We start from the raw sequence: 14,599 nt of genomic DNA, 5'->3' as shown, positions 1-14,599 counted from the left end.
CTGTGTGGATCACAATAAACTATGGAAAATTCTGAAAGAGATGGGAATACCAGACCACCTGATCTGCCTCTTGAGAGACCTATATGCAGGTCAGGAAGCAACCGTTAGAACTGGACATGGGACAATAGACTGGTTCCAAATAGGAAAAGGAGTACGTCAAGGCTGTATACCATCACCCCGCTTATTTAACTTACATGCAGAGTACATCATGAGAAACTCTGGGCTGGAAGAAGCACAAGCTGGAATCAAGACTGCCGGGAGAAATATAAATAACCTCAGATATGCAGATGACACCACCCTTATGGCAGAAAGTAAAGAGGAAAGTGAAAGAGGAGAGTGAAAAAGTTGGTTTAAAGCTCAACATTCAGAAAATGAAGATCATGGCATCTGGTCCCATCACTTCATAGGAAATAGATGGGGAACCAGTGGAAACAGTGTCAGACTTTATTTTTGGGGGCTCCAAAATCTCTGCAGATGGTGACTGCAGCCATGAAATTAAAAGACGCTTACTCCTTGGAAGGAAAGTTATGACCAACCTAGATAGCATATTCAAAAGCAGAGACATTACTTTGCCAACAAAGGTCTGTCTAGTCAAAGCTATGGTTTTTCCAGTGGTCATGTATGGATGTGAGAGTTGGACTGTGAAGAAGGCTGAGCGCCGAAGAATTGATGCTTTTGAACTGTGGTGTTGGAGAAGACTCTTGAGAGTCCCTTGGACTGCAAAGAGATCCAACCAGTCCATTCTAAAGGAGATCGGTCTTGGGTGTTCTTTGGAAGGAATGATGCTAAAGCTGAAACTCCAGTCCTTTGGCCACCTCATGTGAAGAGTTGACTCACTGGAAAAGACTCTGATGCTGGGAGGGACTAGGGACAGGAGGAGAAGGGGACGACAGAGGATGAGATGGCTGGATGGCATCACTGACCCAATGGACGTGAGTTTGAGGGAACTCCGGGAGTTGGTGATGGACAGGGAGGCCTGGCGTGCTGGGATTCATGGGGTCGCAAAGAGTCGGACACGACTGAGCGACTGAACTGAACTGAACTGAAAAAAATTTGAATAACCATTTCTCCAAAGAAGGTACAGAAATAGCCAATAACCACATGAAAAGATATTCCCCAATCCCTGGAGAGAAATTCAAATCAAAACCACAATGACATACTAACTCACGCCCAGTAGGATGGCTACTAAAGAAAATAACAACTGTTTGGTAAAGATATGGAGAAACTGAAATATTTGCACATTGCTGGTAAGCATGTTAAACAGTGCAGCTACTACGGAAAAAAGAATGACAGCTCTCAAAAAAAAGGAAAATACAATAGTCATGCAAGCATGAATGTTAAGTCGCTTCAGTTGTGTCTGAGTCTTTGCAACCCTATGGACCATAGCCTGCCAGGCTCCTCTATCTATGGGATTCTCCAGGCAAGAATACTGGAGTGGGTTGCCATTTTCTCCTCCAGGGGATCTTCCCGACCCAGGAATCGAATGCGGGTCTCCTGCATCGCAGGCAGATGATTTACTGACTGAGCTATGAGGGAACTGTCATATACTTGAGAAATTCTATTTCTGGGTATATACACAAAAGATTGAAAAGTGCAGCTGTGAAGAGATGATTATACATCTATGTTCACATAAGTATTCACAATATCCAAAAGCTGGAAGCAACGCAAGGGTCCACTGATAAGTGAATGGATAAATAAAATGTATACACATATAATAGAGTATTCTTCACTTATTAAAAGAAAGGAAATTCTGACATACGTGACAGTATGAATGGACCTTGAAGACATGATGCTAAGAGAAGTAACCCAGTCACAAAATGACAGTGCATGATTTCATTCTGAGGTACTTAAACTAGTCAGATTTAAAGACAGAAAATGGAATGGCTGCCGCCCAGTGGTAGGCGAAGGAGGGGTTGGTGGCTATAATTTAATCGGTACAGAGTTCCAGCTGTACGAGATAAAAGCGTTCTAGAGATAGATATTGCACAAATATGTGGATGTAATTAATACCTTGAACTGTACACTTTTAAATAGTTGAGATAGCAAATGTTCTATGTATTTAACATTAACACAATTTTTTTTTAAATGTAAGTATCAAAAAATATCACGAAGTCTAATCACAAACAACTTTGTTTCAACAGCATATATTCAACGTCATCAATTAGTTGTCTAATACGTATCTCTCCACATATACTTAAATACAATTGCTTATTTGTATCTTGTTGAATTCTAAGCAATACTTGATCAAGGAGACCCCTCTGAACACTGATAACTTGATATGGCACTGTTATCCAGCCACAACTCATAAACGGTAGCTAGTTATAAAAAAAAATCACCTTATTCAGATTTAAAATCATCATTCAACAGTCTGCACAACACACAATGACTTTTATATATTTCAGTGATGGGAAAGCCCAAGGTCTTATCATTTATTTCCAAGAAAGGAGAGTAACACAGAGACTGAGACCCAGGCAGAGTATATATGTAACCATGTCATAGAGAGGTATTAACTGAAAATAAAACAAAATTCCCCCTACTCCACTGGACATCATCAAAAAACACTACAAACAGTACTACAGGAAACAGAAATGATTCCTCAATTACAAAACAGAAAACACTGTTTATCCATGTCATTTAGGGTTCAGTAAGGGTTCACTGGCTTGTTACCACCGCCAATCTTACAAGGACTGGAGAACCACTTTCCCTTTTCCCAAATCTCAATTGATTTCCTGTGGAATAATATGTGAGTTGACTTGAAATCATTTTTTATTTGTTCTTCGGAACATGCATAAACACCATGGCTGAACCTTAGGTTTTCAGGCCCAGATAACATTAATACTGAGAAACAAGGAATTTTTCACTTATATGGAATAAAAAATAGCCAATGCAATTGCTGGAATTATTTTGAAATGGTGTTCAAGTCAGGCTCCATTCATACGGACTTAATTAGAAGGTATGTATATTAATATACCATTTTAGGTATATTACATTCCTAACAACTACACCAACTAAAAGGACGCTAAAAAAGAAATCCCAGTAAATATTCAAAATAAAAGCAAATCCTCTCATGCTTGTTTAATATCTTCTGAAACACAGAATTAAATATTAAAACACTGCAATAATTGTTTAATTCACAATTTACTTTATTCATCCACCATAAAAGCTATGTATTTCCCAGTTTATATGTAGTATGAAGCACTGTGTAAGCAGTATAATCCTATGGATTACGAGATCTAATCAAATATTCGTACACAGGTAAACATTATTGTAAACAGAATGCTGGCACTTATTTCTTCTTAATGAATCCATTTTCCATTTTCCTTTTGAAATAATCTGACTCAAGTTCACATGCTGCACTTCGAAGACAAACACTCCAAATGTCAAAAAGGATAAATCACAGTGACTCACGCTTCCCAGACAAAGGAGCAGATCATGATTACTAGACATGTTCAGGCTTCCAAGGGCTTTCTCTTTCAGAGCCATGCATATAAATAGGTACACAGAGTAATAATAATCACATTTCACACACCGCAAGACTCAATTACAGTAACCGGTGGTGTAAATCCTGAGTACAAGGTAAGCAACTCCAGAAAATCAGAGTAAAACTACTAATATCATAATTTAATATTAAAGAAATTCAGCAAATACACATCATTACTGTTCCTATGTCAGAAAGGCATTTGCTTTTTAACTTCAGAAAAAGGAACAGTTCCTATATAAGAAATTAGAACACGAACACCTCAATGACGGCCCTGAAGCGCCCAAAATGAGTATATACCCAGACATCAAGCTAAAATGTAATTGTGCAGAATCATTTTGTGGACAATTAGAAGTTTACTTCTTTCCCTAACCTTTTATTTAAATATCAAACTTTTCATCTTTAGAATTAAAGAAGTGAAATAGTACTGACCAACTATGATATTCAAAGTTATCTATAATGGAAAACACTCATCGGTGTGACTCCATTATGATTTTTCTAAGGATACTACATGAAAATCCCTACAAGTTATTTTTAGACCATCACTGGGCTGGTTAAATAAACACTGCCCCTGCCATGTAATGTGACTTCCCTGGCACTGATTCTGCTGGTAATAAACAGACATCACGCACACACTCACATGAGACAGGTTCAGGAAAGAGCTGAGTCACCTACCAACGGGCTTCCTGCTGCCAGGGCCTCAGGGGGAATTTCTGTCTCACCACAACACTGGCTGCTTCCCCCATCTGCACTAGTAAATACCAATCCCCTTATACTTCAGTAATATTAAGCAGTTAATGTCAAAACTCATTTTAGGAATCACATAGCTCTAGCCCCACCCCAATGAACACACCAAGCATTTCTGACAACAGTGACAGAAAAACAAAGAAAAGCAAAAATAGGAAGCTAATTAGGTTGGCAAACTTCATCTCAATTAGGCCAGTTTACTCTGGAGAAAAACACAGCCCTCCAGTTAACAGGGAGAACCTAACCACTGCACTACTCACAGGGCCGCTTTTCTGTGACACTATCCACACAATCGAAAGAAGAGAGGCCACAGGCAAAGGGGAAAAGGAAAGACGCACCGTGTGAACGCTGAGCTCCAAAGTACCCAGGAGAGAGAAAAAGGCCTTTCTCCGTGACCAGGGCAAAGAGACAGAGGAAAACAGTCGAATGAGAAACACTAGAGACGTCTTCAAGAAAATCAGAGACACCAAGGGAACACTTCATGCAAAGATGGGCACAATAAAGGACAGAAACAGTACGGACCTAACATAAGCAGAAGATACTAAGAAGAGGTGGCAAGAATACACAGAAGAACTATACAAAAAAGATCTTTATGACCCAGATAACCACGATGGGTGTGATCATTCACCTAGAGCCAGACATCCTAGAATGCAAAGTCAAGAGGGCCTTAGGAACCATCACTACAAACAAAGCTAGTGGAGGTGATGGAATTCCAGTTGAGCTATTTCAAATCCTGAAAGATGATGCTGTGAAAGTGCTGCACTCAGTATGCCAGCAAATTTGGAAAACTCAGCAATGGCCACAGGACTGGGAAAGGTCAGTTTTCATTCCAATCCCAAATAAACGCAATGCCAAAAAATGCTCAAACTACCGCACAATTGCACTCATCTTACACACTAGCAAAATAATGCTGAAAATTCTCCAAGCCAGGCTTCAACAGTACATGAATCCTGAACTTGCAGATGTTCAAGCTGGATTGAGAAAAGGCAGAGGAACCAGAGATCAAATTGCCAACATCCGCTGGATCATGGAAAAAGCAAGAGAGTTCCAGAAAAACATCTGTTTCTGCTAAAGCCTTTGACTATGTGGATCACAACAAACTGGAAAATTCTGAAAGAGATGGGAATACCAGACCACCTGGCCTGCCTCTTGAGAAACCTGTATGCAGGTGAAGAAGCAACAGTTAGAACTGGACATGGAACAACAGACTGGTTCCAAATTGGGAAAGGAGTACATCAAGGCTGTATACTGTCACCCTGCTTATTTAACTTATATGCAGTGTACATCATGAGAAACGCTGGGCTGGAAGAAGCACAAGCTGGAATCAAGATTGCCGGCAGAAATTTCAATAACCTCAGATATATAGGTGACACCACCCTTATGGCAGAAAGTGAAGAGGAACTAAAAAGCCTCTTGATGAAAGTGAAAGAGAGTGAAAAAGTTGGCTTAAAGCTCCACGTTCAGAAAACGAAGATCATGGTGTTTGGTCCCATAACTTCATGGCAAATAAATGGGGAAACAACAGAAACAGTGAGAGACTTTATTTTGGGGGGCTCCAAAATCACTGCAGATGGTGACTGCAGCCATGAAATTAAAAGACGCTTACTCCTTGGAAGAAAAGTTATGACCAACCTAGATAGCATATTAAAAAGCCGAGATATTACTTTGCCAACCAAGATCTGTCTAGCCAAAGCTATGGTTTTTCCAGTAGTCATGTATGGATGTGAGAGTTGGACTGTGAAGAAAGCTGAGCACTGAAGAATTAATGCTTTTGAACTGTGGTGCCGGAGAAGACTCTTAAGAGTCCCTTGGGCTGCAAGGAGATCCAACCAGTCCATCCTAAAGGAAATTAGTCCTGAATATTCATTGGAAGGACTGGTGCTGAAGATGAAACTCCAATCCTTTGGCCACCTGATGCGAAGAACCGACTCAATGGAAAAGACCCCAATGCTGGGAAAGATTGAAGGCAGGAGGAGAAGGGGACGACACAGGATGAGATGGTTGGATGGCATCACTGATGCGATGGACATGAGACTCCGGGAATTGGTGATGGACAAGGAAGATTGGCGTGCTGCAGTCCATGAGGTACCAAAGAGTCAGACATGATGACTGAGGGACTGAATTGAACTTGATCAATACAATCCCCCTGGGTTTTCTTCCAAAAGTGAAAATGAAAGTTGCTTACTCGTGTCTGACTCCTTGAGACCCCCCGGACTATACAGTCCATGGAATTCTCCAGGCCAGAATACTGCAGTGGCTAGCCTTTCCCTTCTCCAGGGGAATCTTTCAACCCAGAGACCCAACCCAGGTCTCCCGCATTGCGGGTGCATTCTTTACCAGATGAGCCACAAGGGAAGCCCAAGAAAACCTGAGTGGGTAGCCTATCCCTGCTCCAGCAGATCTTCCCATCCCAGGAATTGGACCAGGGTCTCATGCACTGCAGGTGGATTCTCTACCAACTGAGCTATCAGGGAAGCCCCAAGGGAAGCCCTTTCTTCCCAAAATATCCCTGAATGACACAGTCTATGTTCTTGACTTCAAACAACAAGGCCTCCAATCAAAACTGCTTTAGATTTTCTTTTTTTGATGATGTTAGTTAACTAGCAGTATCATCAATGAAAGACATTAATCAGCTTAAAAACTTTTTTTAGAATGAAAAAACCTCTCACACCATATATTTTAAAATGCAGCAGCTCAACAATGTTTTTCCCCCAGCATCGACAGACGTCCTAATGACAAAGCTCAAAAAGACATGGTTCCTGTGTTTAAGGAACTGATAACTTACCTAACAGCTGTAACAGAATACAGCAAGTGCTTTAAAGAGTATGAACAACATGGCAAGAAGCAAAGCAAAAACTGATTAAGTCTTCCTGGGAGAAGATTTCTAGAGAACCTCCACAGGTCAGAGTTCAACCAGGGATGGGGAAGCAGGAAGGGAAGTTGGCCACATGAGGAGAGAAGCACCACGTGCGAGCAAAACAAAGAACACAACAGAAGCACGGAAACCTGGAAAATGGAAAAGCCGGAAAAAGTCTGCTGAAGCCTGAAAAGGTCAGTGATGCCAACACCTAGGAGTGGGTGAGCCAGTGGGGCCAGAGAATTAGATTAGGGCTGAACCGCTGAGCTAAAAGGGTATGTCAGGATAAGAAAGGACTTTAATTTAAAAGGAATCCAGGATACGCTGAACATGGAAGCAGTATCATTAGATTTGTTTAGTGAAAATAACTGCCATGATAATAGGGAGTACTAGAGAAAAGGACCTGTGTCAGGGTTACTAGTCAGGGAACACTCTAATAGTCCAGGTACATGCTGATAAGGAACTAGTCTACCACGATGAATCTAGACAAAGGAGGCCTATTTTAAAATAACTGGTATACTGATGGTCTTCCCTGGTGGCAAGACTTTCTAATTAACTAGACATAAGTGGTAAGGAAGCACCAAAGAGCCAAAAATGAGGTGGCCCAGGCCACCTCTCAGACCTCAACTCATCTCCCACTGCTCTCTTGCCACGTTAGCCTTACTTATTTCACTCAAACGTATCAAGTTTTTTCTTTTAATGTCTTTGCATTAGCTGTTTTCTCTGCTTTGGATGAAAATATGATCGATTCAATTATATCATACTGAGTTTTAATTATCAAAGAAAACCCCAAGTATAAAAGCATACAGAGTAATCAGACATGTATTGAACATACTTGTGATTAGCAACATAAAACTAACTCCTTGCAATGGGAATAGATGAGGTCACCAAGGGTACAGGACTAAATTACAAAAAATCATTTGAAACAAATATGTTTGAGACAGGCAAAATGAAAATAAATCTTCAAAGCAGGAAGATAAGTTTCCAAAGGATGAAACACAAACTCTCTTTATTTGGAGTCTGTTTACTAAAAAGCACAGATTTACTTGAATTACACAAAACCTCTATGAAGTAAATCATTTTAAAAATGGGAAAACATGCTCTCAGGAAATAAAGTAACTTGCCACGAGTCACATACAGAAGGGCTAATGCAGAATATGAACCTAAATCTCAATGAAATAGAAGGAAACCAATACAAGAGGTAAAACAAAATATCATTTAATGTAATAATCAGGATAAAGACCAAAGTTGCTGTTGTTCAGTTGCTCAGTAGTGTCCGACTCTGCGATCCCACGGACTGCAACATGCCAGGCTTCCCTATCCTTCACTACCTCCCAAAGTTTGCACAAACTGATGTCCGTTGATTTGGTGATGCTACCCAACCATCTCATCCTCAACTAAAAACAGAGTTGCCATATCATCCAGTAGGGTTGCCTTCGACCTGAATGGGAGCCCAGAACTTTTATAAAGTGGAAAAGAGGGGAAGAGATGGCAGGCCTGGAACACAGTCCCAGAAAGGCGTCCACCACGCTTGCAAACAGATGTGAATTTCCAGACAAGAAACTACGGTAAATTCTTAAAGAGATGGGAATACCAGAGTACCTTACCTGCCTCCTGAGAAACCTATATGCAGGTCAAGAAGCAACATTTAGAAACAGACATGGAACAATGGACTCGTTCAAAATTGTGAAAGGAGTACGTCAAGCCTGTGTATCATAACCCTGCTTATTTAACTTTTATGCAGAGTACATCATTCAAAATGCCGGACTGGATGAAGCACAAGCTGGAATCAAAATTGCCGGAAGAAATATCAGTAACCTCAAATATGCAGATGACACCATCCTTATGGCTGAAAGTGAAGAGAAATTAAAGAGCCTCTTGATGAAAGTGAAAAAGGAGAGTGAAAAGGTTGGCTTAAAACTCAACATTCAAAAAGTGAAGATCATGGCATCTAGTCCCATCACTTCACTTCAGGGCAAATAGAAGGGGCAACAATGGAAACAGTGACAGACTTTATTTTCTCGCACTCCAAAAATCACTGTGGATGGTGACTGCAGCCATGAAATTAAGATGCATACTCCCTGCAAAAAAAGTTATGACAAACCTAGACAGCACATTAAAAAGCAGAGACATTACTTTGCCTACAAAGGTCCAAACAGTCAAAGCTATGGTTTTTCAAATAGCCATGTACACATATGAGAGTTGGATCATAAAGAAGGCTGAGCACCGAAGAACTGATGCTTTGAACTATGGAGTTGGGGAAGACTCTTGAGAGTCTCTTGGACTGCAAGGAAATCCAACCAGTTCATCCTAAAGGAGATCAGTCCTGAGTGTTCACTGGAAAGACTGATGTTGAAGCTGAAACTCCAATACGTTGGCCACCTGATGCGAAGAACTGACTCATTGGAAAAGACCCTGATGCTGGGAAAGACTGAAGGCAGGAGGAGAAGGGGACAACAGAGGATGAGATGGATGGATGGCATCACTGACTCAATGGACATTTGAGCAAGTTCCAGGAGATGGTGATGGACAGGGAGGCCTGGTAGGCTGCAGTTCACATGGTTAAAAAGGGTTGGACATGACAGAGCAACTGAACTGAACTGATGATCTAGTAATCCCTTTCCTGGGTACATATCTGGAGAAAATTTTAATTTGAAAAGATACATGGCACCTCAATATTCACTCACTGCAGCACTATTGAAAATAGCCAAGACATGAAAGCAACTCTAGGGCCTATCAACAGATGACTGATTAAGAGGCTGTGAGATACATATAGATATAGATATCTCACTCAGACATAAGAGAAATGAAATCATGCCATTTGCAGCAATATGGATGGACCTATAGATTACAATACTAAGTGAGCTAAGTCAGAAAGAGAAAGACAAGTATCATGATACCACTCACGTGTGGAATCTAAAATACTACACAAATGGACTTAAGTACAACACAGAAACACTCACAGACACAGAAAACAAATTTATGCTTATCAAAGGGGAAAGGGAGTGGACGATGGCTAAATTAACAGTTTGGGATTAGCAGATACAAACTACTGTATATAAAGCAGATAGACAACAAGGATCTACTATATAGTTCAGGGAACTATATTCAGTATCCTAGAATAAAACCATAATAGAAAAGAATATACATACATATATATATATATATTATATATATATACACACACACACACACGCACACACACACACACACACATACATACATACTGGCTTCCGTGGTGGCTCAGCAGTAAAGAATCTGCCTGCCAATCCAAGAGCCACAGGAGACACAGGTTTGATTCCTGGGTCGGGAAGATCCCCTGGAGAAGGGCATGGCAACCCACTCCAGTATTCTTGCCTGGAAAATCCCATGGACAGAGGAGTCTGGCGGGCTACTGTCCATGGGCTCACAGTGAGACACGACTGAGCAACAGCATGCAGCACACACACATACATACATAATTATATATACACACACAGATATAGATAACTGAATCATTTTGATGCACAGCAGGAACTAATAAAATAAACTATAAATCAACTATACTTCCATAAAAATTTTAAAAATTTAAAAAGATATTTGGGTCTATTGTTAAACATGCCACACTGGAAAATTAACTATGAGGAACATATGTCTTTAGGAATTATGGAATGTATTCATAAATTTTCCAGTAACAGACGACTGATACTTATTTAATGCTACAAGAAATAAGGGAATACAACTCTAAATGCATGGCAAGATGGATGTGTATTTTTGGTTTAAAAAGTTATGAGGAATACATTTTGCTGAGAAAAAGAAAGCAATTTTGTTGTAAAGAGGGGCTGATTGTTTCAGAATTGGAAAGAGTAAATATAGGACAAGAATACAGGACAAAAGAATTCTTTGAAAAAAAAGGAGCTTTATGTGTGGTCAAGCTGGCTGAATATTACAAGGCCTTTAAGAATAAGCTTTAAAATCAGTGGTATACTTTTATAAAACTAAAACCTAATTTACTTTCATTTTCATTTCCTAAAAGATCAGTCTTTTTGGAATTATTGGTTTGCTCCTGAAAAAAAGATTGTGAAAGTCTTTTAACTTATCTTTAACTTCCTTAGAAACAAAAATTTGTAGTTTACGAAAATTATTTTGTTTTATGCTCACCAAGTCTTTGCTTATTCAAGAAAATCAAATCTTCTCAATATTAAAAGAGCTAAGTTTCCTTTACAACTATGTAACCTTTTGTATTTGCCTTTGAAATCTTTTATTAGTAGTCAAATAGATAATTAAGTATAATTTCATCGTGATCTGTGGTCCTGCTTGATCTAATGTCTAAAATCTTCGGCATGCCACAGCTAAGACCTGGCACAGTCAAGTGAATTAACAAATAAAAATATGTTTTTTAAACCTATCGATATTTTTAAAGCACTTCTCAAAAATCAGAAAGGTCTTCATTTAGAAATGAAGTCTTTCATTGTGTGTCTGTTTACTTGAACCAACTTTAGGTTCTCCCAGAGGACACTGGAGAATCTAAAAGCATTTGTCTCTCAGCTGGTATTCTGTTGAATGAATCGGTCTTATCTGATATGTTAAGTAAGCTGATCATATAAACTGAATTGACAAATTATATAGGAGGCTTGTCATATAAGAAGGACTACTGAATCTTTTTACCTTATTTGTAAAGGTGTATATTAATTTAAGTATTCAAAACTGGATCAAATTCCTGAATTCTACGATGAACTGATACAATGTTATCAAATTTTTATGTATATCACAGAAATAAGCAATTTCATTCTTAATCTCATTATAATGAACTCTCATCAGACCTTTAAAATGGTTTTTTCAAGTCTTTGCAATTTCTAGGCAATTACTGGTTAATTCTAATACTTTTGGAAACGTTTCATCTTTAAAGAGGGAAAGGACTCTGACAGGTACTCAGGAATACAGTTTTTTGGTAACTCTATCGTAAGGTTGAGCAAGGTAAGGATTTCTAAAACTCTAATTTAAAGCTGACCGCTTTCATGTTTTGTTTTCCCCATGTAAAGGGTCTTTATTTTCACTCTTCTCCTTTAAGCGATCTATAATTTATTTACAGCAATTTGATCAAGTGTATCCTCACAACAAAGGTCGAAGAATTTATTTTTTTCTCCCTATTTGGTTTCCCGCTAAAGTCTGAAACTCTTATTAAATATTCCTGTTTTTCATTACAACATATATATTTTCAGAGATTTTAAGGGAGTCTATTCGCCTTGTAACAGGATGCCTGAAGCACCTAAGTCCTGCTTCTTTTGATCCACAATGGATAAAGAGAGACACAGTTCCAGGTTGTAAAGGTCTAATTACTTTCATTAAAAATAACTATTCTGTGGTAGAGAACTCATTTCACAGTGCAATTACGGGAGGAAAAAAATGTATCACATTTTACAACCTGGAGATCATGATAATGGAAAAGACACCTCCAAAAGGACTCTCCAGCCTCACAAGAAGGACTGCTATCAGATACTGTGGCCTAATCTTCATGCTGCCACACTGCAGGGAACAGAATCCATGTATAGCACCAGAGGAAGGCATCAAACCCCAAATGGACCTGCACACTGTCTGACAACTTGAACATAAAGCTCACTAGGGCTTCAAGCAGACGACATCTGAAGGCGACAGCTTTCCCAAGAAGGCCAAACTAGGCCTATATACCTTTCTTTCCATGCTACCTCTTAACCTGTTTTTCTCCCCCCGCCTCCGCTATTTCATGGAATGACAATGCCCAATCCCCTGCAAATGGCAGAACCTCTTTGATTGCTGGATTTGCCACCAGAAACCTGAGTCCCTCCAAGACAGCAATGGCTCTTTGGTTTACCCTCTAAGTGATTTCACTGGGGTTCCCAAATTATTCCACAGTACCATTTCATACAGTCTTGGTGCTAAACTCTCCTAAACTTATTCGCTGCTTCAATTTGATCCAGTCCTGGGATAAGGGGAAAGAAAACTCTTTTCAATATGTATGTGAGAAGTTGTATGGAGGTAACCTGTCAGGGCATAACAACGTAATAGTTAACTGAGCCTTGGTAAGCAATGCTAGGCCTCTATACCAATGAATGAATCCACAGATTCTATCGCTTACGTGGGCGGCTTGTGTACTCCCTCTGGTTATACGTTCATATTTGGAAGTTTTGGGAATGGCTTTTATGCTTGGGCAACTCATTGCCGTGATAGCTGGAGAATACAAGGACAGCGTGCCCATGCTGTATTCACTGTCCCATTCTTCCTACGTACTGAAGAAGCCTCTCAATGGTCCATCCAATTAATTGTCTATGACTGCCCACTTGTTTAGACTTAACGCTTTGCACATTTAATAAGACTACTGTATAGTGTACACGTAACTTTTATGTGCACTGAGAAATCAAAAATGTGTACAATTCACTTTACTGTGATATTCATCTATTGTGGTGATCTGGAGCTGAACCTGCAGTATCTCCAAAGCATGCCCGTACACGTGAAGATGTGCATAGAGTACATGCAAATACTACACCATTTTATACAAGAGAATCAAGCAGCAGAGATTTTGGTTTCTGAAGAGAGTGGACCAGTGAACAAATCCCTGCAGATACCAGAAGACCACCGTGTTTTACTTTTTATAACACATCTCAATCTGTACTAGCTGATTTAAGTGCTCAAAAGCCACAGGTGACTCTAGTGGCTATTATACTGAAGAGTGCAGTCTAGACTGGGTCCATATGGGTTGCGGAGTATGTATATGGCTGTTCTGGGAGAATGAAAAGGGGGAGAAACAGTGAATCCAAGAGCCCACAGCAACAGTTTAATGACACAACCAATGAATGCTAGATATCCTCATGGTAAATGGCAGAAAATAAAATGGAAATGGAAACTGTGTGTCAAATGCTAAAATCCTTAAACAATGTGGAAATCTGCTCTGGAAAATTGCCAATGATAGCAATAAGGAAACCAGTATACTCGTAGGGTACATATGGGTCAAAGGCCAAGGACCTAGCCAGAGTAATGAAGGGCCAGAGCAATGCTGAGCCTGCTTCCCAAGATAAAAAGAAAACTGAAAAACTAGTAACATCTACTTGAAAGGATTTCTCAGGAAGTAATCTTACTTACTTTTTCAGAGAGTAAGGAGACAGAGGGAGGGTGGGCAAGCTCACAGATAGGGTGCTCAGGAAGAGACCTGATAACTAGAATGTTCCAGAAGGTCCAGTAATAGGACAGCAGCAGAGATTCTACAAGCACTTTAACTACTATGGAATAGAAACATATGCAGATAAGCAAATAAATAGCAGGAGGCAAGTTTCCTGAGTCTAGGACTAATTAGCTTCTTCTGGAGCTTGGTATGTGCTGTGCTGTGCTGTGCTTAGTCGCTCAGTCGTGATCGGCTCTTTGCGACCCCATGGACTGTAACCTACCAGGCTCCTCTGTCCATGAAATTCTCCAGACAAGAACACTGGAGTGGGTAGAGCTTAGCGAAGTTAGTCACATAAACTGTGGAATATTTAAGCTTCTCAGAGAAATAAATGGCTTAAATA

The 14,599-nt window shown here is 39.8% G+C and overlaps 1 protein-coding gene across 20 annotated transcripts in view; it reads right to left on the bottom strand.

Moving 5' to 3' along the window:
- The window catches only part of EIF4G3 (eukaryotic translation initiation factor 4 gamma 3), a 354,405-nt gene that overhangs the window by 207,694 nt on the left and 132,112 nt on the right, over window positions 1-14,599 (bottom strand). The gene's annotated exons all lie outside the window — the stretch shown is intronic.

Source organism: Bos indicus, chromosome 2 (assembly GCF_029378745.1).
Source record: "Bos indicus isolate NIAB-ARS_2022 breed Sahiwal x Tharparkar chromosome 2, NIAB-ARS_B.indTharparkar_mat_pri_1.0, whole genome shotgun sequence".
In the NCBI taxonomy this organism is placed as follows: domain Eukaryota; kingdom Metazoa; phylum Chordata; class Mammalia; order Artiodactyla; family Bovidae; genus Bos; species Bos indicus.
Note: the sequence above shows the minus strand (reverse complement) of the source record. Positions and strands in the feature narration are given on the sequence as shown.